The sequence below is a fragment of the Heterocephalus glaber genome, unplaced genomic scaffold, assembly GCF_053883595.1.
Source record: "Heterocephalus glaber isolate CG9 unplaced genomic scaffold, H.glaber_assembly_v1.0 deba00001761, whole genome shotgun sequence".
Taxonomy (NCBI): Eukaryota; Metazoa; Chordata; class Mammalia; order Rodentia; family Bathyergidae; genus Heterocephalus; species Heterocephalus glaber.
In genome coordinates this window covers 2257093-2279523 of record NW_028258458.1, presented here as the reverse complement: position 1 = coordinate 2279523, position 22431 = coordinate 2257093, and the positions used below count along the sequence as shown (strand labels likewise).

Below are 22431 nucleotides of genomic sequence, written 5' to 3'. Positions count from 1 at the left end.
TTTTTTTTTTTTTTTTTGGTACAGGGGATCAAACTTGGGACCTTGCGCTTTCGAGGCAGGCGCTGGAACCACTGAGCTAAATCTCTGGCCCCACTGTGGCTCTTGTTTGGATTCAGGACCTTGAGTTCTTTTCCCACAGGCCTAGGTCTCTGTTTGTATAGAGCAGTGCCTGCTTGGGATGCATTCTGTCTTTGTGCTCTTGGTACAGCCAGGAGAGAGGCTGACCCATGTGCGGCCTCCTGGGGGGTGCCGTGGCGGAGAGGGAGCTGGCAGCTGTGTGGACTTCCTGTGATGTCCTGTGAGGGTGCAGTAGTGCCTTCTGCAGTTGGGTCTTTTTGTGATCTTCCTCTCAAACTCACCTCATTTCACTAGACCAGGCAACTCAGCTGGCCTCTCTCCAGTTTCCCCCTGCAGGTTCATCCCAGAAAGACCTTGCATGCTTTGCAGTCGCTGGTCACACCCATGGTATCTTTTGGGAGAGACTGCTGGCTTGCCAAGGCGAACCAGTGGGGACCCCAGGCAGTCCGATTCGTGCATCTCCCTCCTCTACTCAGGAGCTCTTGTCCTAGCATTTCCAGTCTGAAACTCATGGCAAAGAAACACCTGCCCCCTTGTGCAAGTTGGGTGCCTCTTGTGGGGTCACTTGAGTGGTTACTGTGCTGCATCCAAGGACTTGGCTATGTGTGGGCCTGGCCGTGCCTCTGAGGTGGGCTGGCTTGGGGCTCTGGACTCAGGAGTGACAATGGCGGGGCCATAGTGTTTTCTCTGTCAGTGGCATTGATTGGTGGGTGCTCTGTTTGGCTGGTTGTTCCGGGTTTCCCTTGCTGGAGTTGGATGTGATGGATGCTCAGGGCTACTCCTGAGTGGGTCTGTGGAAGGGTCTTCAGGCTTGGCCCATGTGCTCCAGGGAGCGGATTTGTGGTGGGCAGTGCTGCCTGCAGTTTCCACTCAGGTCCTCTCCTCTGCTTGCCTGCCTGGCATTTCTTGGCTTATGGCTCTGAGAGGAGGGTGAGCACGTGTGTCCACAGAGGTGGAGGCCTTGTCAGTGCTGAGCTGGGGCGAGGCAGGCCAAGTTGAAGGTCTTCACATGTTGCTCCTGTCTCACCATGCAAAGCGTTTCCAGTGCCTTTTATTCAGCTTACTTCCAGGGGTGGACTGGGTGATAGTGGAGCATGTAGGGGGCAGCGCTGGGCAGGGAGCGGGGGTTGGAGAGCCCCATTTTGTGCTGTGGCTCTAACAGCCCCAGGTATTCCTTCTCTACAGACTTTGGCCCCAGAGGATGAAAGTGATGCATGTGGCTCTACATGCCCTGAAGACCTGCTGAGTAATTAGAGTAAGGGGGCACACATCGAGTGACCCCATCTGCGGAGGCCCTGTCATTGTCATGGTCATGGAGACAGGAAGTAGAATGGTGGGTGGGAGGGGCTGGAGGAAGGGGAGGTGCTTCATGGAATGGAGTTTCAGTTTTACACGAAAAATTCGGAGATGGGTGGTGAGGGTTGCGCACTGATGGTGAACGTTGTGATGTTGGAGAACTGTACACTGAATATGATTAAGATGTAAATTTTATGTTGTGTACATTTATAATTTTAAAAATGGAACTTTTCTGCATTCAGAAGTACCCTGCATTGTCATGAGGGCATCTTCTCTCTCCTTCAAGTCTTGGCTGGGGACAGGGGCAGAGAGAGGTGCTCACAGTGGGGCCTGTCTTGTCCAGGTCCAGAGGATTAGAAACAGGCCAGTGGTTCCAGAAGGCTCATTGTAACATAACTTGGGCGGAGAGCTGGAGTGCAGAGATTCTGAGGGGCTCTTCAGTACCAGCGGTGGGGCCTGGATACACTTCCTCCAGCTTGGTGGGGTGACCCTAGGACTTCCGAAATCTTCAGAGGACACCAAAACATCTGAGAGCTGTCTGGTGTACTGCTTGGGGATCGCAGGTGTTTCTCCTTTCCCAGAACCAGGAAGCCAGTGTGTTGGGTGTTCTCACAGAAGGGAGTGGGGCCCTTGGGGAGAGCCTGCTTCTCTTCCGTGACCTCCAGTACAGGCGAGTCGCCCTTCACAGCTCACACCTGCTGGGTGCCCTCTACCTAAGTTCAGTTCTGGCCCTCTCCACGCATGCCACATGTGCCCGTTGCAAGCCCCCGTTGGTTTTCCCTGTGCTTCCGACTGACTGGCTGAACACATGGTCCCTCCTCAGGTTTGGTTAGTTTGCCACTGTGGGTCCCAGGACTCAGGGAGATGCTGTGCTTGCATCTCTGACCTTGCAGAAAGGACACAGATGGAGAGAAACACAGGGCCAGGCATGTTGAAGGGGTGGGAGCTTCCGTGGCCTCTCCGGGGCACTGCCCTCCAGGAGTGGCTACATGTCCCCCGCCAAAAAGCTCCGAATCCCATCCTTTAGGGTTTTATGGGGGCTCAATAAAGTAGGAGGGACACCATCCCCGGGCATGGGTGACCAGCAGCCCTGCTCCCCTCCCTGGAAGTTGGAGGGGGGCTAAAAGCTCCCTCCGTTGTTTTTTTTCTCATTGAACAGCTCCTCTGTGAAGCCTCCTCTGGGCGGCCTCCATGTCTACAGGACAGAGTCACTTTGGAGACTCTCAGGATCGTGGGAGACCAGATAGGTAGTTTATAGTATCACAAGGGAAAACCAGTTCCTAGATTCTCATCATTAGTGGGAAAGTTACTTCCTTTTTTGTGACATTTCTTTTAGGTGTCCTTTGATATTACAACGCACTGAGCCTCCTCAGTATTCAACCCTTAAAACACTTTTTTTTTTTTTTTTTTTTTTTCCTTAAAACACTTCTAAAGAGCCAGGGACGTTGGTTTCTGGACATTGAAAGAATGAGGTTTCTGCATTTTTGAACTGCTGTGTGGATGGCCCAGGCAGCTGCTGGTGAGTGAAGGTGGAATCTCGGAAGGGCCACCTAGGTAAAAGCTGCCAGACTTTGAGGAATGACATGCTATGCTATCTTTGGAGTAGCAGTAAGAACCAGTGGCCTCTTTGGGAGAGCTCGCTTGGTGCCGGGGCTGGCCAAGTGGGTCCAGGCATGCAGGCCGGTGCCCACCAGGGGAGGTGGATTTCATTAGCCCCTGGGAGAGCTGGGCACGGCTGGGCATGGGAAGTTAAGCCATGCTGAGGAGAGGGGCAGTGGCACGGAGGCAGAGGCTTCGCGTGAGCAGGGTGCCCCCTCTGTGCCAGGACTGTACCCAGAGGGTTGTGGGGATGACATGGAACTCAGCAGTAAGAAAGGCGGTGAGTGCAGGTTGTAGACACTGCTGGCCCAGGCACAGCTCTTATGCTCAGTGGCAGCCAGAGGGAGGAGGCCCTGTTAGACCCATGGCCTCCGGGCCTCTGGGACCTTGGAGCAAGCAAGGAGGCGCAGCTGCCGGGCAGCACCGCATGCACCCTGGGGGCTGTGGCCTTGCCTATCTCCACGGCGATGCTTCCTGGGGTTGACTTGCTATTCTAATTAAGGATGATTTTATATTTATATCATATGTTTTTGTCTCGAGTTTGGGGCGGAAGCATCGTGGTTGGGTATTGACAGCACATAACGGACACCATGCTGCCCTTTCTTCTCCTCTGTGTTCAGCTGGGTCCTGGGTGAAATGAGCACCAGCCCTTTCTCCCACAGGCTTGCAGGTTTTGTGGAAGAGAGCCTAGTAGGGTACCCTAGGCCCCATTCTTGGAGCACCTGCGAATTGTGGAAAACCATGAACTTCAAATATGGTCAGAAAAATGCCTAGAAATACTATTTTTATAGCTTAAACCTTAAATATACTATGTCTCCTGCAGTTATGTAATTTAATTTAATGAAATACTGTTAAGAAAGCCTTAGAAGGTACAGGGGGTTTTGGTGGCGTCTTAGGGATCTTCGAGCTTTAAGAACAAACCCAAGATCACTCGAGATAGCTACATGTGGTACAGTAACCTGTTAAGATGCAGGAATGCCATGGATCTGCCCGGGATGTGTTACAGGGCAGCAGCCAACCAGCAGCAAGGAGAACTGAATAACGCTCTTGGATTGGCTACTTGCAAACCTCCCACCAAAAGAAACAATTAGGATATTTGGGGTTTCTGAGAACAATTATTAGGTTGTAAGGAAAAATCTGTGAGTGACTGAGGCTGCGAACTCTGAACCGTGAATTCGAGGGGGTATGCTGTACTTGATGTCAAATAGGAAGTTCCAGCAAGTGAAGTTTCCATGTTCAGAGTGACAAGTGGTCAGTCCGCAGTGCTGGAAGGGGCGGGTGGGAAGAGCTTGCCTGAGTCACAGGCACTTGAATGTGAAAGATGAGTGGGTGGGAAGAGAAGAAGGAAAGACTCTTCTGGCCTTGGTCACAGCATGTGCAAAGGCCCAGTGATAGAGGCGGGCAGATAGGCATGTTGGCCTGAGGAAGTGAGAGGAGGGTAGGTGATGACAATCATGCGCGTGGTGTGTGTACTTGGAAATTAGATGCATGTGTACATTGGGGCAGAACTGGGGAGGGCCTTGAGGGCCACTGTGAGCCCGGGGTGGAGGGAGGTAAGGCCTCAGGAATGGCTGTGTTGGCTCAGTGTGCGGGGTAGATGATTTGTCGTTCACCAAGGCTGTGGTTACTGTGCCTGAGGGGTACAGGCCACCAAGGCTCTTGGGGCACATACTGCTGTCACCCCAGCGGGCCTCTGGCTTGAGTGGAGGCCAGGACCCTGCGGCTACACAGCACCAGCTCTGGTTGCCACGGATGGGCTTGTGCAGCCAGTCTCCGTGCTGGCTCCTTGGCCCCCTGGGGCTGGTGCAGCAGCAGAGTCAGCTCTCCTGCTCCTTGGGGACGTGGGTTAGTGAGGCTCTTCCCCTTCCCCAGGGACTCACTGGGAGGTTCTGCCTGGACTTCTGTCTGTGCTGTGCTGTGCCAGGACCTCCTGTCCCTTCCTCAGCAGCCCTTTATGCCGAGCACACACAGCAGGGTGAGGCCTCCTCCCGATCATGGAAGGAAGGTGGTGTTTTTGTCTGTCCAGTCTTACCATCTTCCTCACCACCACTCAGCTCTGCCATGGTCACAGAAGCGGACAAGACAGTATGTTCTGGGTGTGTCTGTGCGCCAGAAAAACCAGATAGGTGGCAGGCGGTAGTGTGCTGTGGTAGTGTGCGTGTCTGGCATGCTGAGGCCCTGGGGTCCATCCCAAGCACACACCCACACACACACACACACACACACACACCCCGAAAAAAGAAAACAATCTTTTGTGGGGGGGGTGGTTTCTTGAGACAGGATCTCACTATGTAGTTCATACTGGCCTCAAAATCATGGTGATCCTCCTGCCTCAGCCTCCTGAATACTGGGATTACAGGTGTGTACCACCATGCTGCACTAAGAAAACTGAATCTTTGGCCCAAACTAATCCTTGGAGCAGCATGACCTCCAGCTGTACCTTGCAGGTCTTCGATGTTGCCCTGCCTCGGTTTCTCCCTTTCTGACCTGCCTGGGTATGTTCCATTCCTTGACATTTAGGCCATGTAGATGCTAGGTCTGCATGACCTTTATGAGCGGGGCATCCAGTCTGTGCAGGACATGTGGACTTTGGGCCTACAGGAGGGCGGGGGAAGGTGAATATTGCTGTAGGGACTCATCTTGGACTCTGTCGGGCCTCACGTTGCCTTCCCAGGACTGGATGGGAGCCAGGGTGGTAAATATTTGGGTACAGACCTTGTTGAAAAGTTCTAGCTACAGCAGCCGTGTTGGCGAGTGCAGATGTACTGGAGAACGGAGGTGTGTAGCAGCTTGTGCTGTCCAGGCCTCCCCTTCAGGGACTGCTGGGCCGTCCCAGAGAGGCTGTCCTGCACTGGCCTCGGGGCTTCTCAGGAGCTCCTCAGGCGGCTGCTGTCTGGCTGTTCCTCTGTGAGGTTTTTTTGTGTGTTTCTGAGACTGGGTCTAGGGTCTTGCTGTGTCATCCAGGCTGGCCTCGTTCTCACTGTGTAGCGCAGCCTGGCCTCAAACTCACGGCAGTCCTCCTGACTCAGCTTCCCAAGTGTGGGATGGCAGGCATGTGCCACCATGCCTGGCGGCTGTGTATTCCTCTCCCCAAAGTTAAAAGCCTAATGGGGAGATGATAAAATGGCAACAAAGGACTTGTGCTTTTCACGGTGGAGTGACTTGATGTGCTGTGGATTGCCGTGGCTCCCTTCGCCAATGTATTCTTCCCCCAGATGGGGAGGTGGCCTTGTTGGGTGGGGTGCTGTGTGAGGCTGTGTGAGTGCAGTACCCAGGTGCAGGGTCAGAGCCAAGCCATAATGATTTATCAGGGGAACGGTAGTGCTTGTGAGTTGGTAATTGTGTACTTAAGGGTTACTTGATACTGTTTTAAATGTACGGGTTGGAAATAAAAACAGTGAAAGCTCTGAACCCAGCTAGTTGGAGGTGGATGGCAAAATAGTGCAAATGATGTATCAATGAAGAGCGATTACAGTTTATTTTCAAGAAACGCTCCTCCTTCTAAGAATGCTAAGTGGTCCGCGTGGTCTGGCTCCTTTGTGAGTTCTCCACTAATTGTACGGGGGCCGCTGCCCAGGGCTCCTCCGCTGGTGTCCTTTAGCGTCGCCGTCCCGGCTGGCTCCTTCACTCAGGCGCTGACTGAGCGCCCTCCCAGGGCGAGGAAGGCATGCAGCCCTGCCCTGTGCCAGGTCCCTCCAAGGGGTGGAGGGTGGTTGGGCACGGAGGGGCTACCGCTTGAGGGCAGAGTGGAGAGGCAGCTGGCAGCCAGCAGCCAGCAGCCCGGGTGAGCTCCCCTCCCACCCTTCCTCCAGCCCCAGCTTCTGAGAGACACTGCAGGGCTGAGCACGGCTGGGTGTGTGTTGGCATTAAGGGATTATTAGATTTTTAAATGTGACAGTGGCGTGGTAGGTTTTTTGTTTTTTGTTTTTTCCTTCTGTACTGGGGATTAAACCCAGGGCCTTCACACTGTGCTACATCCTCGGCTCTTATTTTTTGAGACAGGATCTCCCTAAGTCACTGAGCTGCCCAGGCTGGGCTCGAACTTGTGATCTTCTCAGCTCTTTTATTTTGGGACATGTCTCGCTAAGTTGCCCAGGCTAAGCTTGAATTTGTGATCCTTCTATCACAGTCACCCAAAGCTGGGATTATAGGCATCTACTATCATGCCTGATGGTAGTTAGGTTTTTCTTTTTTGTTTTCTTTTCTCTTAGACAGGGACTTGCTCTGTTGCCTGCACTAGCCTTAACCCCTGGGCTCAGGTGTTCCTCCTGTTTCAGCCTCCCAAGAAGCAGGAACTACATGCATACACCATAGCACCCAGCTCTTGGAGTCAGTGATTTTGAAATGCCATAGTTCCTGGGATTTTGTCTAAAACCTAAGGGAGGCCCTTTTGGAGGTTGTGTCTGCGGTGTAAGAGGGCATGGCCAAGGGGGCCAGTGCAGTGGCAGCGGAGCAGGTAAAGTTTGGGATGGTTAGAGGGTGGGTACCAGGTGGACCCCAGGGTCAGAAGAGTGCAGAGCCCAGTGCTGGGTCAGCTTTGGGCCAAGGGCTTCAGGCAGAACCCATCTCAGAGGCCTCTGTCCCAGCAGGGAGGGCCATGCGGCCAGTGGCATTGTGGGCGCTGTTGAGGCTGAGGTGCTTGCCGTGGTTGTGGACTGGGTGGTAAGGATGCTTGCTTTAATCTTTCTCTCCTCCCTTCCCCTCCCTCTCCTCCTTGTCTGTCTTTTTTTTTTTTCTTTCTTTCTTCCTCTTTCTTTTTGAGACAAGGTCTTGCTGTGTAGTTCTGACTGGCCTTGAACTCACTGTGTATGCCAGCCTGGCCTTGAACTCACAATGATCCTCCTGCCTCAACCTCCCAAGAGTGTGTGCCACCATGCTTGGCTTGCCACTAATTATTAATAATCCTTTTTGTGTGTGGTAACGGGATGGAATCCAGGGCCATTACACTGAACTACATCCCTAGTGGTTTTTAACTGAGATATAGTCTTGCTAAATTTGACAGGCTGGGCTCCAACTCTGTGATCCTCACGCCTCAGAAAGGGGCTGCAGTGGTGTACCACCATGGCCAGTGCGTGCATGCGTGTGTGTGAGTGTGTGTGTGTGTGTGTGTGTGTGTGAGATTTTAATCTGAATAATTGGAGAAGAATGGGCTTGTCACTGACTGGGGAGAACTGTGGCAGAGCTGAAAGTTTCCCGCTTCCTTAGAGCTTGTGCATTGTGCTGTACCCCATGCACTGTGGTCATGTGGAGCAGAACGCTTGGTCTTTCTTTATTGGAAATCAGTTGCCCATAAGGGCATGGGCATGCTCTTTGTTGAGCTACTTGGTTTGTGTCCGTGTCACACTGTTTTGATTATTGTAGCTTTATGTAAGTCTTGAGATCCATAGGGTGTGTCCCTCAAATTGGTTGGCCCCACTTTTTCATGATTCTGGGTCCTTTCTCTCTTTTTTTGGTGTTAGGGATTGAGGCCTGGGCCTTGCTTATGGTGTGTCCACTCTTAACACTGAGCTGTGCCTCCAGCCTTCCCAGAAATGTTAGAATCAGCTTATCATTACTACAAAAAAAGTCTCCTGGGTATTTTTGTTTGTTTGGCTTCTTTGAGACAGGGTCCTCCTATGTAGATCAGGGTGACCTTGAACTCACTATAGGACACTGATCCTCCTGCCTCAGCCTCCCGAGGGCTGGGATGATAGGCATGTACCACCATGCCCAGCTATGCTATCTTTTTTTTTTTAAGAGACAAAGTTTATTAGAGATTTTAGGGTGCACTCAAGAATGAAATGTGGGTGATCAGAGAAATGAGACACCTATGCTGAATATTCTTGAATGGGATTTTATTACACTTGTAGATCAGTTCTTTCTGTTGGGTTTGGTTTGTTATTGGGGATTGAACCCACGGAGAGTTGGGTTCAATTCTCGGCCCTTTTATTTTTCGAGATAGTTCTCACTGGCTTTCCCAGGGTGGCCTTGAATTTGTAATCCTCGTGCCTCAGCCTCCCAAGTAGTTGAGACTGCAGGCATGGGCCACCATGCCTTGTGTGAGGGTTTGAACTCTAGTTGGTTACTACTATGTAGAAATACAGCTCACTTCGTTATGCTTCTGGTCCTTGCCTTAACGATGGGGTGTATCCTGCCAAATCCATAGTAATTTAGGGACATGGTAAATTGGAAGTGTGTTGACCCCACCTTCCTGGCCCCGGTCCTGGATTAGCAACACAGCATGCTGTCCCTTGTCAGTTTACCTTCATAATTGTGTCACCTCCCCCATTGTGAGACAGGGTAGGACCACATACTGCTACCCCAGGAAAAGGCCCACGTTTAGAATTTGAAGGGTGCTTTCTGTTGACCTGCTGTCATTTCTGGACCATCGTGGGCTTGAAGCATGAGACACCATTGCGGGGGGGGGGGGTCGGTCGCTGTTGGTACTGACCTCCATGCAGCAAAGCAGGTGTGTGGTGAGCTCGCCAGCCTGCTTCTGGCTTCCCCTGCCGGGTGGAGGGTACAAAGGATGAGGGTTAATGGAACCCTTCGGGGTTCTTGGCCCAAGTGGAACCACAGAGCGGCAGCAAGGCTGGTTCCTGAGGAGCTGCACTTGCTGTGTCCTCGACCAGCCCTGGGCCTCCTTTACAAGGTGCTGTGTGCTCTGTGGTGCCCAGAGGTCTTCCTGAAGGTGTGTGCTGCTGTCCTTATTTCACAAGTTTTCCTGTGGGAGTGTTTCTCACCACCTATGAGCTGTGAATTGCTGTGAACCTAGTTTAAAAATAAAGGTTTCCTATCAGAGTGAGCTCCTGGTAGTCATGTGGGTGTAGTGACAATGGAGGTGGAGGTGGTGTTGACACCCTTCGAATTCGGCAGGAAGTCTGGGATCTGGCCTACAGCCTGAATGTCTGAAGCCCAAACCATTACTGGAAGGCCTGGGGCCATCCCATCTCTGGGATCTTGCCAACGTTGCCAAACACTTTCCTTTGGTGTAGGAAATGGAGCCCAGGACTTTGTGCATGCTCAGCTTTGCTCTACCACTGAGCTTCCCCTGTCCTGCAAATCCAGAGCCTTAATTCTCCTGTGTGACAGCAGGTAGCCCTTATGCCTGGGCACTGCAAACCCTGTGGGGATGACCCCTGAGGCTGGGGCCAGATGCCTTGTGCCATCATGTCTCTCAAGTGCAAAGCCAGATTTGCCTGGAGTTGTTTCCCTGGGGTTGATGCTAGGGGAGGTGATGGCAGAGGAAACTTAGAGGGAAGACCTGGATGCACTCTGGCTGCCACCTCCATGCTCTGTAACCCTGGAAGGTCTTGAGTGTCAGCGTGTCCAACTCCTGCCCTGAAAATTAGCACGATCCTGTGACTGCCCCTTAGGGTGTCTAGGGATTCAGAGATACATGGTGCTGTCCGCTGACCAGGAGCATGGAATGCACCCTGAAGCAGCTGTTGAGGTTGGCGGTATTTGTTATTAACACCAGTACTGTTAGAATAGAACCTTAAATCACCCAGCTCTGAGTTCAGAGTTGAAAGGTCGCAGGGATCTGGCTTCAGGATGTGTGGCAGTTTAGCACCCTCACATCTCCATTCATAGTGGTAGAGTTGGCGTCTGGCTAGTTAGTGTTTACTGCTTGTCCCAGTCTTGCTTCATACCTCACAGTCAGTAGAGATTCATTGGGGATCACAGCAGAGGCAAACCTTGTAGAAACCTGAAGTTTTGCTCTTCCACTGGTGGGAGGCACTGTAAACTGCCAGCATGTGCCAGACCTTTCTTTAGAAACTCAGTGTTTCTCTCCCTGTCCTTTGGTTTAGGTTGGTCAGTGCATTGGTGCGAGTTGCCTTTTGACGTATCTGCAGCCATGGCCCACTGCTAAGACTTGAGTGTCCTGTACCCCACGGGCAGGTGAGTGCTGGGGTCAGTATCTGTGGCATGAAGAGCTCCAGCTTGCCCTGGTCCGCAGGGCCCAGTCAGTGGGGTGGACACTTGGCCAAGTGCTGCTTCGGATGCTGGCAGCCATCTCTGGAGAGGACAGGGAGGTAGGGCTCTCTCTGCAGCACACCTGCCGCCCTTGAGGTTACCCCTGAGGCCCTGGGCTCGGACCTTGTGCTCCCTGGCTGCCTCACATTTGAAAGCCGAGGTGGAACAGGATGGGCCCAGCCTCTGTTCAGATCAGTGGGAGAGGATTATCCGGGCTGGCCGGTTGGCTCTTGCCCTCCGGCTGTTCTGTAATTTCCCATTGCTGCCCCGAAGGCTTAGAAGTTTCCTTGCTCACAGCACAGGGTCCTGCGCTGGTGCTGTGCCTCCTGGGAAGCTGTGTCCCCCTGTGTGAGCTCCCACGTGGGCACTGTGCCAGGAGCCATCCCAACCCAGAAAGCCTGTGTGGCCTTTCCCTGCTACCCTGAGGGCCTGGCCCAGGGCCGCCTCCCTAGAGAAGGCCATGGAGTGGAGAGATGTTTGCGGGCATCTGCTGCCTTTGGCAGGCTGTGACACATTGCCTGGCCCCATGCTTCGTCCCAGCTCTGAGCACAGTGCTGATAAGTGAAGGCTCAGTTCTGTGAGGGGTTAGGGTTTACCCATTTATGCTAGAGGGGAGGGGTGGGCACATGACCTTCCGCTAGGAAGACAGTCCCACGGTGTTGTGACAAAACCAAACTTTCCTGGTGCTTTAAAAATGTTTCTGTTTTGAGATACAGTTTGCATATTATACAGTGTGCCCATGTAAAGGGTACATTTTCAGTGGTTGTTTTGGTATGTTTGAGAATTGTTAAACCTAATTCCAGACAGTTTTATCACCCCCAAAAGAAACCACACACTGTATCAGCACCCCTGTCCCCCTTCCCAGCACCTGGTGATCGCTTGCTAGCTTTCTGTCTCAGGATTTGCCTTTCTGGGTGTCTCTTATCAATGAGAATGTACATGAAACTGTACGGCCTGTTGTGTCTGGCTGCCTCTGTCCCGCTTAGGGTTCATCCACATTGCACAGTGTGTTAGCACTTCATTTTTCAGACTGAGTAATATTCCTTTGTATGGCTAGGTCCCCATTTTGTTTCCCATTCACCCATGGATGCACATTTGGGTTGTGGCTGCTTTCTGGCTAAATGTGAGTAGTGTAGCTTTTACCATTCACACTCAAGGTTTTGTTGGAATACCTGTGTTCCATTCTTTTGAGCATCTTCCTAGGAGTGGAATTGCTGGCCATATCTTAGCTCTGTGTTAAACTTTCCTGTCACCACCAGGTTGTTGTCCATGCAGCTGCACAATTTCATATTCCTGTGGCCTTGCGCAGTGCTCCCCCAGCTCTTTGGAGACAAGGACAGACTCACAGTCCCTGCCAGTTTCTGAAGAATCTGGTGTGCTTTCACTGTCATTCCACGGTGCCAGGCATCAGCCGATGGAGGGGTGGACAGGGACGCAGAGTCCCCATGCAGCTCACGGCCCACCTCCTTTGCAGAGCGGAAGCACCCACAGCCCAGGAATGAGTGACTGTCCCCATTCTGCAGCCCAGGGTATCGTCTGAGGGCAGGGCCTGGTGCATGGTTCTCCCAGTCCCTGGCAAGGGCGGTAGCCGTTCTCTAGCTCGTGAGCATGTGACCTGAGCTCTTAGCACTTGCTGCGTGGATGAGTAGAGGAAACAGTGACCAGGGAGGACAGTCAGAGCAGCTATGCACATGAGGCTGGTTTCACAAGGGCGGACCGCCCCCCCCACAGTAGTTATTTTTGCAACATTTATAAATGTCAGCTTGTGTGCATTTGGTGATGCTCAAGTCAGAGTAGCATGTGAATTGATTTTAGGTTTTCTCTATAGAATTCCAGTTTGGCCCCTCTTGGGTGTGTCACACTAGCCCACACCCACCTTCAGTTGAAGCTTCAGTCTGTGGTCAGCTGGGGTGTCCCCGTCCCCACCCTGCCCACAGGGCATGGGGGGAGGGCTGTCTCCCAAGGCCGGACAGCCCCCTCCCTTCTAGAGCACACAGTGGGTCACACACAGCACCCACCCACAGGCACAGAGGTGTCCTCCCTGCTTTAGTTCACACTCACAGTGTTTGCCTATGAAACTCACTGGTCAGGGATCTTGTTCCTTTTCCGACACACTGCGCTTGTGTGCTGAGTGTCAAGGGTATAAGTGGGTGTGGTTTAGAAAAGCAGGTGCTTGAGGGAGCAAGTTGTACAAATGACTGACCTCCCTCCCTCCCTCTCTCTCTCTCTCTCTCTCTCTCTCTCTCTCTCTCTCTCTCTCTCTCACACCAGCGATCGAACTCAGGTTCTTGTGCCTGCAAGGCGGGCAGTGGAACCACTGAGCTTCAATCCCCAGCCTCACTTTCTTTGGTACCAGGGATTGAACTCAGGTCCTTGAGCTTATGGGGCAGATGGTGGAACCACTGAGCTAAATCCCAGGCAAAAGAAGTCCCAAGGGGGAAGTTTTTTGTTTTGTAGCACCAGGGATTGAACTCAGGACCTTGTGCTTTCGAGGCAGGTGCAGTGCCACTGAGCTGGCACCTGTTGACCAGAGTGTGAGTGGTGACCTGCCTTCCCGACAGTCACAGTCATGCGTGCAGGGCTGGGGATTTAGCTCAGTGGTTTTGCCGCCTGCTGCGCAAGCGCAAGGACCCGAGTTCGATCCCTGGTACCAAAAAAAAAGTCCATATACAACACAATCCATGTGTGCAGTGGGCACACACTGGGAGGCTGAAGCAGGAGGGTCACAAGTTCCATTCCAGCCTGGGCAACTTAGGGACTTAGCGAGACTCTGTCTCAAATACAAACTAAAAAATGGCTGAGAGTGTAGCTGAGTGTCAAGGCCCTGGGCTCAATCCCAGGTACCACAAAGCAACCAGCCAACCAGAACAAAGCAAAATGGGAGCCCCCCACCCCACTCCCAGCATGGTTTCTGGTGGAAAATACCAGAAGTGGACCCTTCTTTACTGTAGTTGCTTTTGGGGATCTCAGAATGGGATTTGCAAACCCCTTAGGCTGGCAGTTCCACTTCTAGAAATCAATCCCAAAGACACAGTGTGGAAAAATACAAAAGGGTTGTGACGGAGCTCTTCATTACCACACTCAGAACTAGTGGAGCTGAGAGGGGTGGGCTCCTGGTACTGAGGGGAGGACTCGAGTGGGTGGGGCCGAACTCAGGGTGATGGGAGGGAGGGGTCAGTGTGCCGTGCTGACGGGATTTCCAGGTAAAACAGTGGGAAAAGGAACAAGGTGAAGGAAGAAAAGTTTGTTCTGTCACTTACCTAAGGATAGGTGTGAGGACAGTGGCTTTTGTTTGCTGCATGATTACTTATGAAACTTGAGTCATAGTTTTAACTTCAGGGCAACAATGCTAGCATAATTGCTATTGAATATTGTAGGAGAAAACAAATGAGAATGTCTTTAAAACCTGAATTTTTAGCACTGAAGAAAATGCAGATGAAAAGTCACAGGACTTAAGTCAAATGTAGACCAAATTAATATTAAACCTGCATTGAGAATGTCACGACTGTATAAGGCCCTGCCTGGGCTGTCAGAATGGCCCACAGAGCCCCCTGGCCAGGGGTGGGACAGGTGATTGGGAACAGGAACAACAAGTCCCTAAGTCAGAAGTATTAAAAGCACAGCTACTTAAGAGGCTGAGATGGTGGGGGGCGGTCATTGTAGTCCAGGAGCTTTAGGCTGCCTGGGCAACATGGTGAGATCCTGTCTCTCAACAAACAAAATATTCTTGGGCCAGGGACTTAGCTCAGTGGTGCCCCCGCCTGCCTCACAAGCACAAGGTCCTGAGTTCAATCTCTGGTACCAAAAAAAAAAAAAAAAAAGAGAGATTCTTGGGCTCATGTTGGTGCTCAAAGGAAAGGAAGAAACTCATCAGTCCCTTCAGAGGGTGTCAGGGAACCGAGCCGTTTTGGAAGCTGCTGCGTAGAGGGAGAAGGGACATGTGTACCCTACCTCTTCTCTGCTAGAGACCTCTGGAGGCCAAGGTCCTGTGGCTGAGGGGTGGCTTGGCCCTGTCCCTTAGAGTGCTCAGGAACTGGGGTGTTCTGTGCACATGTGGTCCAGGGTGGCACCTGGCGTGGCGTGACTGAGGGAGTCGGGGCTATAGTTGGACTTCAGTAGCCACAAGCATATCTGACAGATGGACAGCACACCCATGGATTGTTCTCACTGATACAAAACAGAGTAAGTTATAGTTTCACAGAGTTATAGTTTCGCTCATGAAATGGGCATTAGTCTCCCCAAGGAGGGCACCATGGGCTTCTGGGGTGACATGTGCCTACCGTGCCGTGAAGACTCATTTACAGAAAATGAGGGGAGGTGCCTGGTCATATGACAGGGATGCCATCCGCAGTGCCCAATGGTGGGAAATGGGACAAATTACCTAATTTTTGAGCATATGTTTGCAAGGAGGGTGGGGGTGGCTGAGTTCAATCCTTAGTACCACCACCAAAAAAAAGCATAAAGTAGCTGTCTGGTCTGCAGGGTGACCTTGTGTCCTGAGTTGTGGGCTCATCCATTATGGTGTAGGGACACACCTAACAGCATGGGCTGGACCATGGCCCTGCGTCTATTGGACCTGCCCAGCCCTGGTCCCAGGTAGAAATGGAAGTGGGCATTTGGATGGGCAGAGAGCAAAAGCCCTCGTGAGGCAGCTGCCTGTGGCACACCCTCAGTAGTGTGTTAGTAAAGCCACGGTGTGTTTGATTCTAGACAGTGTGGGAACTGTGACATGCCTGTTGCAAGTGCCCCTGGGCTGCGGTGGTCTGTGAGTCCAGCTGTCTGAGGCCTTCCCATCTCTGCCCAGGCCCCTCATTGACTTGTCCGTGATTACTCTCCCACGCCTCAGCACCTTACTGGAGGAAGGCCCTTTCAAAACATTTTCCCCTCAGTACTGGAAAACTCAGGGCTTTGCACTGAGCTACATCCCCAGCCTCTCCCCCCTTTATTTTAATTTTGAGATATGGTCTTGTTAAGATGCCCAGGCTGTGCTTGGACTTGGGATCCTCCTGCTTCAGCCTCCCAGTAGCTGGGATTACAGGTGTGTGCCACTGCCCAGAGAGAAGGTTCTTACTCCCATCTGTATGGTGGGCTTCTGAGTCCTCCTGCATCCCTAAGGAGACTCGTTCGTGCCTGGCCTGACAGCTGGAGGCACGGTGGCTGTTGGTGACATTGTTGCAAGAGGTCTGGCCCCAGGACCCAGTGTGCGCTGTTGGGTCTGTAGAAAGAAACCTGTTCGTGCCTGGTTGTTTTTGGTTTGTTTGTTTTGGTATGAGGGATTGAACTCGGGACCTTGTGCTTGCAAGGCAGGCACCAGAACCACTGAGCTAGATCCCCGGCCCCTGTGCCTGGTTGTTGTTGGGCAGCTCTTTAGTGGTTGGCTCTTAGGGCTAGCATTTTGTTTTCTCGCCTCTTACAAAGAAAAACCTGGCCCGGGGATATAGTTCAGTGGTGCCTTGTCTGCCTGGCAAAGGCAAGGTCCTGAATTCCATCCCCAGTACTGGGGAAAAGAAAAAGAAAAACCCAAGTAATAGTCACATAATATAAAGTTGTTTTCATTTTAGATTGTGGAATCCAGTGGCATTCAGTGCTTTTACCATACTGTGCAGCTGTCACTTGTAATTCTAGAACATTCTCATCACCTCAGAGGTGCTTCTCGTCCCCCCTCCCTCAGCCCCTGCAGGCCCCCCCACCTTCTTTGTCTCAGTTGCCTCTGGGGGCGTTTGTGTAAGTGGGGTCATCCAGCCCTTTGTGCTTGGCTCCTTTCACTTGGTGCCATGTTTGCGAGACTCACCTGTGTTGGATGAGGACTCCATTCCTTTTTATGGCCAGATAATGTTCTGCTGAACAGACATGATGCAGTTTCTGTCTCCTCATCCATTGATAATGTTTTTATTTCTTACTATGGTGCTGCTCTCCGTATTCGTTTACAAGCAACACTCATGTCTGTACTTAGGAGTGGTACTGTGGAGTCATCGAGTAATTCTCTGTTTAGTGTTGAGGAACTGCCCGTCTGTTTTGCTACCTCACTGGCCCCCCTTACGTCGCCCCAAGCAGTTTAAGGGCTCTGGTTTCCCACAGCCTGCCCAGCCCACCCTGCAGTGGGTGTGAGTGGTGTCGTCATGGTTTCGACTCTTACTCTCTTATATAAGACTAATGATGCCACTTGTCTTTTTATGTGCTTTCTGGCCTTTCGTGTATCTGGTGAAATGTGTGTTCAAGTCCTTTGCTCACTGTACATTTTTGCTGTTGTTGAGCTATAGGAACTCTGTTTTTGTGGTGCTGGGGCTGGAACTCAGAGCCTTGTGCACAGGGGACAAGGGTTCTGCATTGAGTGACAGCCAAGCGCTGAGAGCCCTGCATGTTCTCTGTGGATGGCAGACATTAGGCCCTTGTCAGGTGAATGATTTGCTGATAGTTTTTCACTCTCTTCTTAGTGTTCTCTGCACAAAGGATTTTACTTTTTTATTTTTTATTTTTGTTTGATACCAGGGATCGAACTCGGGTCCTTGTGCTTGGGCAGCAGGTAGTGAAAGCACAAAGGATTTTAATGCAGTTCAGATGATTTTTTTGTTGTTGTTGCTGCTGCTATTGTTGATAGTATGTTTTTGGTGTCCTAAATGTTTTTTTTTTTTGGTGCCGGGGATTGAACTCGGGTCCTTGCGCTTGCGAAGCAGGCAGCCGAACCACTGAGCTAAATCTCCAGCCCTGGTGTCCTAAATTTTACAGGTCTAGGTCTTTGATCCGTTTTGTGTTAATTTTCATATATGGTATTAGATAAGAGTTGTTGTTTAAAGTCTCAATATTATGTTGCCCGGGATGGCCTGGAACTCCTGGGCTCAAGTAACCATCCTGCCTCAGCCTCCCTGGTCTAGGTGAGCTGCCCTGCCCTGCCCTACTGGGTTTTATGTGTTTTTGGTTATTGTGTTTTCTCTTGGCCTGCAGATGTTTTGACTTCTGTAACACTGAAGGGAGTAAGGGTAGTAGTAAGTGGGAATTCCTGAAGTATTTTTGTAGTTTGTCTCACAAATGTGTACCTAGCACCTCTTTTGTGCCAGGCATTATGACCTTGGTGACACTGAAACAAGGGGGTCCCCTGTACTCACGGGATGGAAGCAAACAAGCAGAGTCAGTGAGCATGGAGCTGGGGTGCATGTGCATCAGCAGACCTGAGGGAAGAGCCCTCCAGGCAGGAGCTAAAAGTGGGGGTGGGGTGGCAGAGACAGGCTGCCCAGGCTTTTGGCCTGGTGAGGGCTTTGCTTCTCACTTCACAAGCACGTTTTTCTCCAGGAGGACTAATTGGAGACCTCCCTGTGTGCCCCTCAGGTAACAGCCCAGCGCTCAGCTCAGCCTCCAGGCTGCTGCAGAAAGACCCCACCCCAGGGGGAAGAATTCTGCTTACCAGGAGAGTGGCAGCAGGATTTCTGTCCCAGCACTTCAGGCCATGGAGGAAGTGTTGTGGGGACAGATTGTCAAAGGCCTGCGGGCTGCAGAAAGTTTATATTTCTCGTAGGTAGGAGTAGGTTTGGCACACGCCTGTAATCCCAGCACTTGGGAGGCTGAGGCAGAAGGATTGCAGTGAGTTGGAGGCCAGCCTGGACTACATAGTGAGACCCTGTCTCAAAAAACAAAAACAAACAAAGAAAGGAAGTAGATTTCCCTGCCGGCCCTGGGCTACTGCAGAAGATTGCAAGGAGCTGACCAAGTGAGTCTGTATGGGGCCTCCAGCTACCAACTAGGTCAGCATGTTGCTGGCTCCCTGATGAAAACGGTGAGAGTTGTGTGTGGTTCCCTACTTTGCCCTCAGGGTCCTCCCAGGAGCTGAGAAGGGAAGTAGTCTTGCAGGCCTTCCTCCCGTCTCTTCCAGCCTTAGGCCTGGATGGAGCCGCTGGTCAGGCCTGCCACTGGGCTGGGCCCTGAGGGAGCCTGGCCCTGGAAGGGTTAAGGCCTCCCATTTTGTGCTGAGAACATCACAGATGGCATGGAAATGGCAGGCGTAACCCTTCCCAGGCCTCAGAGGCACACAGACCAGGAGGCAGATGGGAGGGACCGAGCTCAGCCAGCTCTCCCAGTGATGCCCAGATCGGAGTTCTGGTCCCCGATTACCTGTGGAGGTTTAATGCTGCTCAGGTCCCTCACAAACGGCACCGTTGTCTCTGTGTCGTGTGCTTGGTAGGCAGCGTCTGTCCTGTCCTTGAGGCCCCAGCCCGTGACAGCTCAGGTGGTGACAAGGGCTGCTTCCAGCACAGCCTCGGATGGAGGGTGCCGGGTCCTCACCTTCTGAGATGGCACACATGGAAGCCCTGTCTCAAACTCCAGAACTCCAGGGGGAGCCTGAGACCTGCTGGGACTCTGGAGGCCCTTATTGCTGCTGTCTTTCTCCCTTCATAAACTCATGATCAGGTTAGGTACACTTTCTCCTACTGTCCGATCCTAGGTGGAGAGAGATAGGCATTCATCTCAGATTGCAGGACCGGGCCGTGGCAGAGTGTAGACTTGGGCTTCTCGAGCGACTTTCCATGGCTGGTGCTGAGGAGGCTTGGCTCTCCTCTGGGAGATGAAAGCATAACCCTGTACCATGTTGGCAGCTCTGAAGGATTCTCCACTTTTCCCCAGTGATCCCAGGAGGGGGCTGAGGCCCGGGGACTGCGTGCCGCTGGGCCAGGTACACCCTTGAAGGCCTGGTGGTGGGGAAGGCGGTGAGACCCCCTGGGAACGGGGAGCCAGCTTTTTCTGGAAGTGACTTGTCCTGAAAATTGCTTTGCTCCCGCACAGTACTGAGTGCGCTGCTGCCGGCGCTCTCCTCTCCTGCAGAGCTTAGGTAAGCTGTGCATGTGGGAATTCGAGGCCATCAGAGTTTAACTTTCTTTTTGGTGGTCCTGGGGATCAAACCCAGACCCTTACAGAGCAGACCCTCTCCCTGAGCTCTAGTCAGAAACTTACTTTTCAAACAGTTGATGGTTACATACTTGAGCATATTAGAAAAGTTTCAGGTAATTAGGTCTCCAGGTTAATCTTATCAATATATCCCCCAAAACACTATTTTGGAGCCATTATTTTATGAGTCTCCCACCTTTAAAAAAAATAGATTAAAAAAAACCAGGTTGTAAATGTGCATTTATTTATAAGTGCAAACACTGGACATGCTCTTTCTTCCTGTGCCCTGGGGATGGAACCCAGGGCTCATGCATGCTAGGCAAATGCTCTCTAGTACTGAACTACACCCCAGGCGGCCCACCCTCCCGCCTTTCTTTTTTGGTAGTCGGTATGGAACCTAGGGCCTTTGATCTGAGCTTTATCCCCAGCCCTTTAAAAAATTTTTGTTTTGTGACAGGGTATTGCTAAGTTGTCTAGGCTGGACTCTAACTTTTTTGAGGGAACAGAGTCTCTCTATGCTGTTCAGGCTGACTTGAACTCACTGTGTAGCCCAGGCTGGTCTCAAACTGGAAGTGATCCTCCTGCCTCAGCCTCCTAGGATAATGGGACTATAGCCATGCACCGCCACAGCTAGCTGCTTTCATTTTTAATAACCTGATCCAAGTAGCTCACTGAGGACCGAAGATAATGGCATGGATTCTCCTCTGATGTCGCCTTGGATTCCTCTACTGTGGGTGACAAGATGAAGCTCGTGTTGGGTGGGTCGGTCGTTAGCCAGGAGGGGACCTGTCCTTCACTCAGGGGATGCACCTGAGCTCCTCCTGTGTCTGGGACAGCTCTCCTCCTGGAGGGTCAGGTAGATGACTCTGTGGGGCTGCTGTCCCCCACCCCACACCAGTACTTGAGTTTCTGTGTGTGGTGCCTTGAAGGGACCCCCTTCATTTCAGTTGTGCGTGTGCTCCTATTGGTGGAGTGTCCTGTGCTGTTGTGCTGCTTCCGGCCCCACCCCGCCCTTTGGACCCTGGGAAAGGTTGCAGCCCCCTTGCTGTCACAGGGAGAGGGAGGGGCAGTGAGGACATCGTCTTCACCCCTGTACTCCCATAGGTCTAGGAGCTGGGTCACTGAAAATCTGTCACACTGACTTCTGAGTAAGGGGCCGCGTTTTCTAAGTGACCTCAGTGCATTTAAAATAGATTTGCAGAAAGTTTAAATCTGGGCAGGGCGCTTGCTGCACATGCTTAAGGCCCTGGGCTCCATCCCTGGCACTGCCAGAAAGAAAGGAAGGAGAGGAGAAGGGAAAAGAAAAGAAAAACTGCATCTGTGTGTGGGGTACCATTGATGGAATTAGGGCCTTTACACTGGGCTGGATCTTCAGCCTTTTTTTAAACATTTTGTGACAGGATCTCACTAAATTGTTAAATTGCCCAGGCTTGGCTTGAACTTGTAGTCTTCCTGCCTCAGCCTCCTAGAGTGCTGAGAATACAGGTATGTACCCATGCCCAGCTTGAGTCTCCTCTTACTCCATTTCATCTATCTTTTTTTGGAAGTAAACTTTCTTACTCTGCTTTGTTTTGTTTGTTTTCTTGAGGCAGGGTCTCTATGTAGTGTAGGCTAGCCTCAATTTCAAGTCCTCCTGCCTCAGCCTCCAAAGTGCTAGGAATATATGTGTATACCACCACACCCAGCTGGGTTTTTATACTCTTGTATACTTGTGCCCTGACACCTTTTCTCTTGCTATTTCTCCCTCTCTCTCTCATCTGTGCAATTCTACCCCCTACCCTTGGGGTCCAGCCCAGTGAGGCATGTCTAAGTTGTTCGCCTGCACCCTGTGCCGTTCTCCTGTCCCTGGTAGCTTGTAACGAGCGGGTGCTTTGCGCACGTGTCTCACAGCCCTTCGTGGGGTTTGCTCCTTAAAGCTCTCCCTCTGTCTGCTCTCCAGAGGAGGTGCCCAGTGTTGCTGGCCCTCTGCTGTCTGGGCCAGGATGTATCTGTGTGGGCAGCAGTGGCCAAGAGGAGAGGCAGCATGCAATGCTATAGAGTCTGCCTTTGGAGTCCTGTGCTGTCGGATCAGCAGCCATTGGCAGCTGCTGTGGGCTTCTGGATGCTGGGGCTCCTTCCTACAGTATTTTCAGCATAAAGTAGTAGGGTGAGCGAGATTGCACGAGCATTGATTTGCAAACACCCCGCTGCTCTAGCCATGTAGCCTCTGCGCCACCGTTTGGGAGTGGGAAGGTATCTTTGCCCCACTCTATGTATCCATTGTCTACCGAAAGGTGAGGTATGTGTCCTCAGGATCACATGCTCCTTGTCTCCTTCCCTTGGTCTTCCCTCCTTTGGTCTCCTGGCACCCAGTTAGGTGTGTCTGAGGGCTTGCTGTGGCTGTCAGGGGACCATCTCATGAGAAGCCTTTGAGAGAGCACCTGAGCCCTTCCAAAGGCAAGAGAATTTGTTGGTTGAATGTCATTATTATAAAGTGCTCACCCCCAGGTTGCTCAGAGCATCAGACAAAAGGCTCAGAAAACCCATTTCTGAGGGCTGGAGGTGCAGCTCTGGCCCAGCACTGGGGGAGGGAGGGGTAAATAAACCTGTGTCTACTCCCCAAGTCCTCACTGGGCAGCAGGAAGACTG

The 22431-nt window shown here is 51.9% G+C and overlaps 1 protein-coding gene across 11 annotated transcripts in view; it reads left to right on the top strand.

Moving 5' to 3' along the window:
• Positions 1-22431, top strand: part of Gatad2a (GATA zinc finger domain containing 2A) — a 93233-nt gene that overhangs the window by 31477 nt on the left and 39325 nt on the right. For 6 of the 11 annotated variants that reach the window (XM_004873443.4, XM_004873439.4, XM_021250995.2 and 3 more), the window contains exon 2: positions 10764-10854. The exons of the other annotated variants lie outside the window; for them this stretch is intronic. The gene's annotated coding sequence lies outside the window, so the exon portion shown is untranslated. The remainder of the gene's footprint in view (positions 1-10763; positions 10855-22431) is intronic. 11 annotated transcript variants of the gene reach the window in all.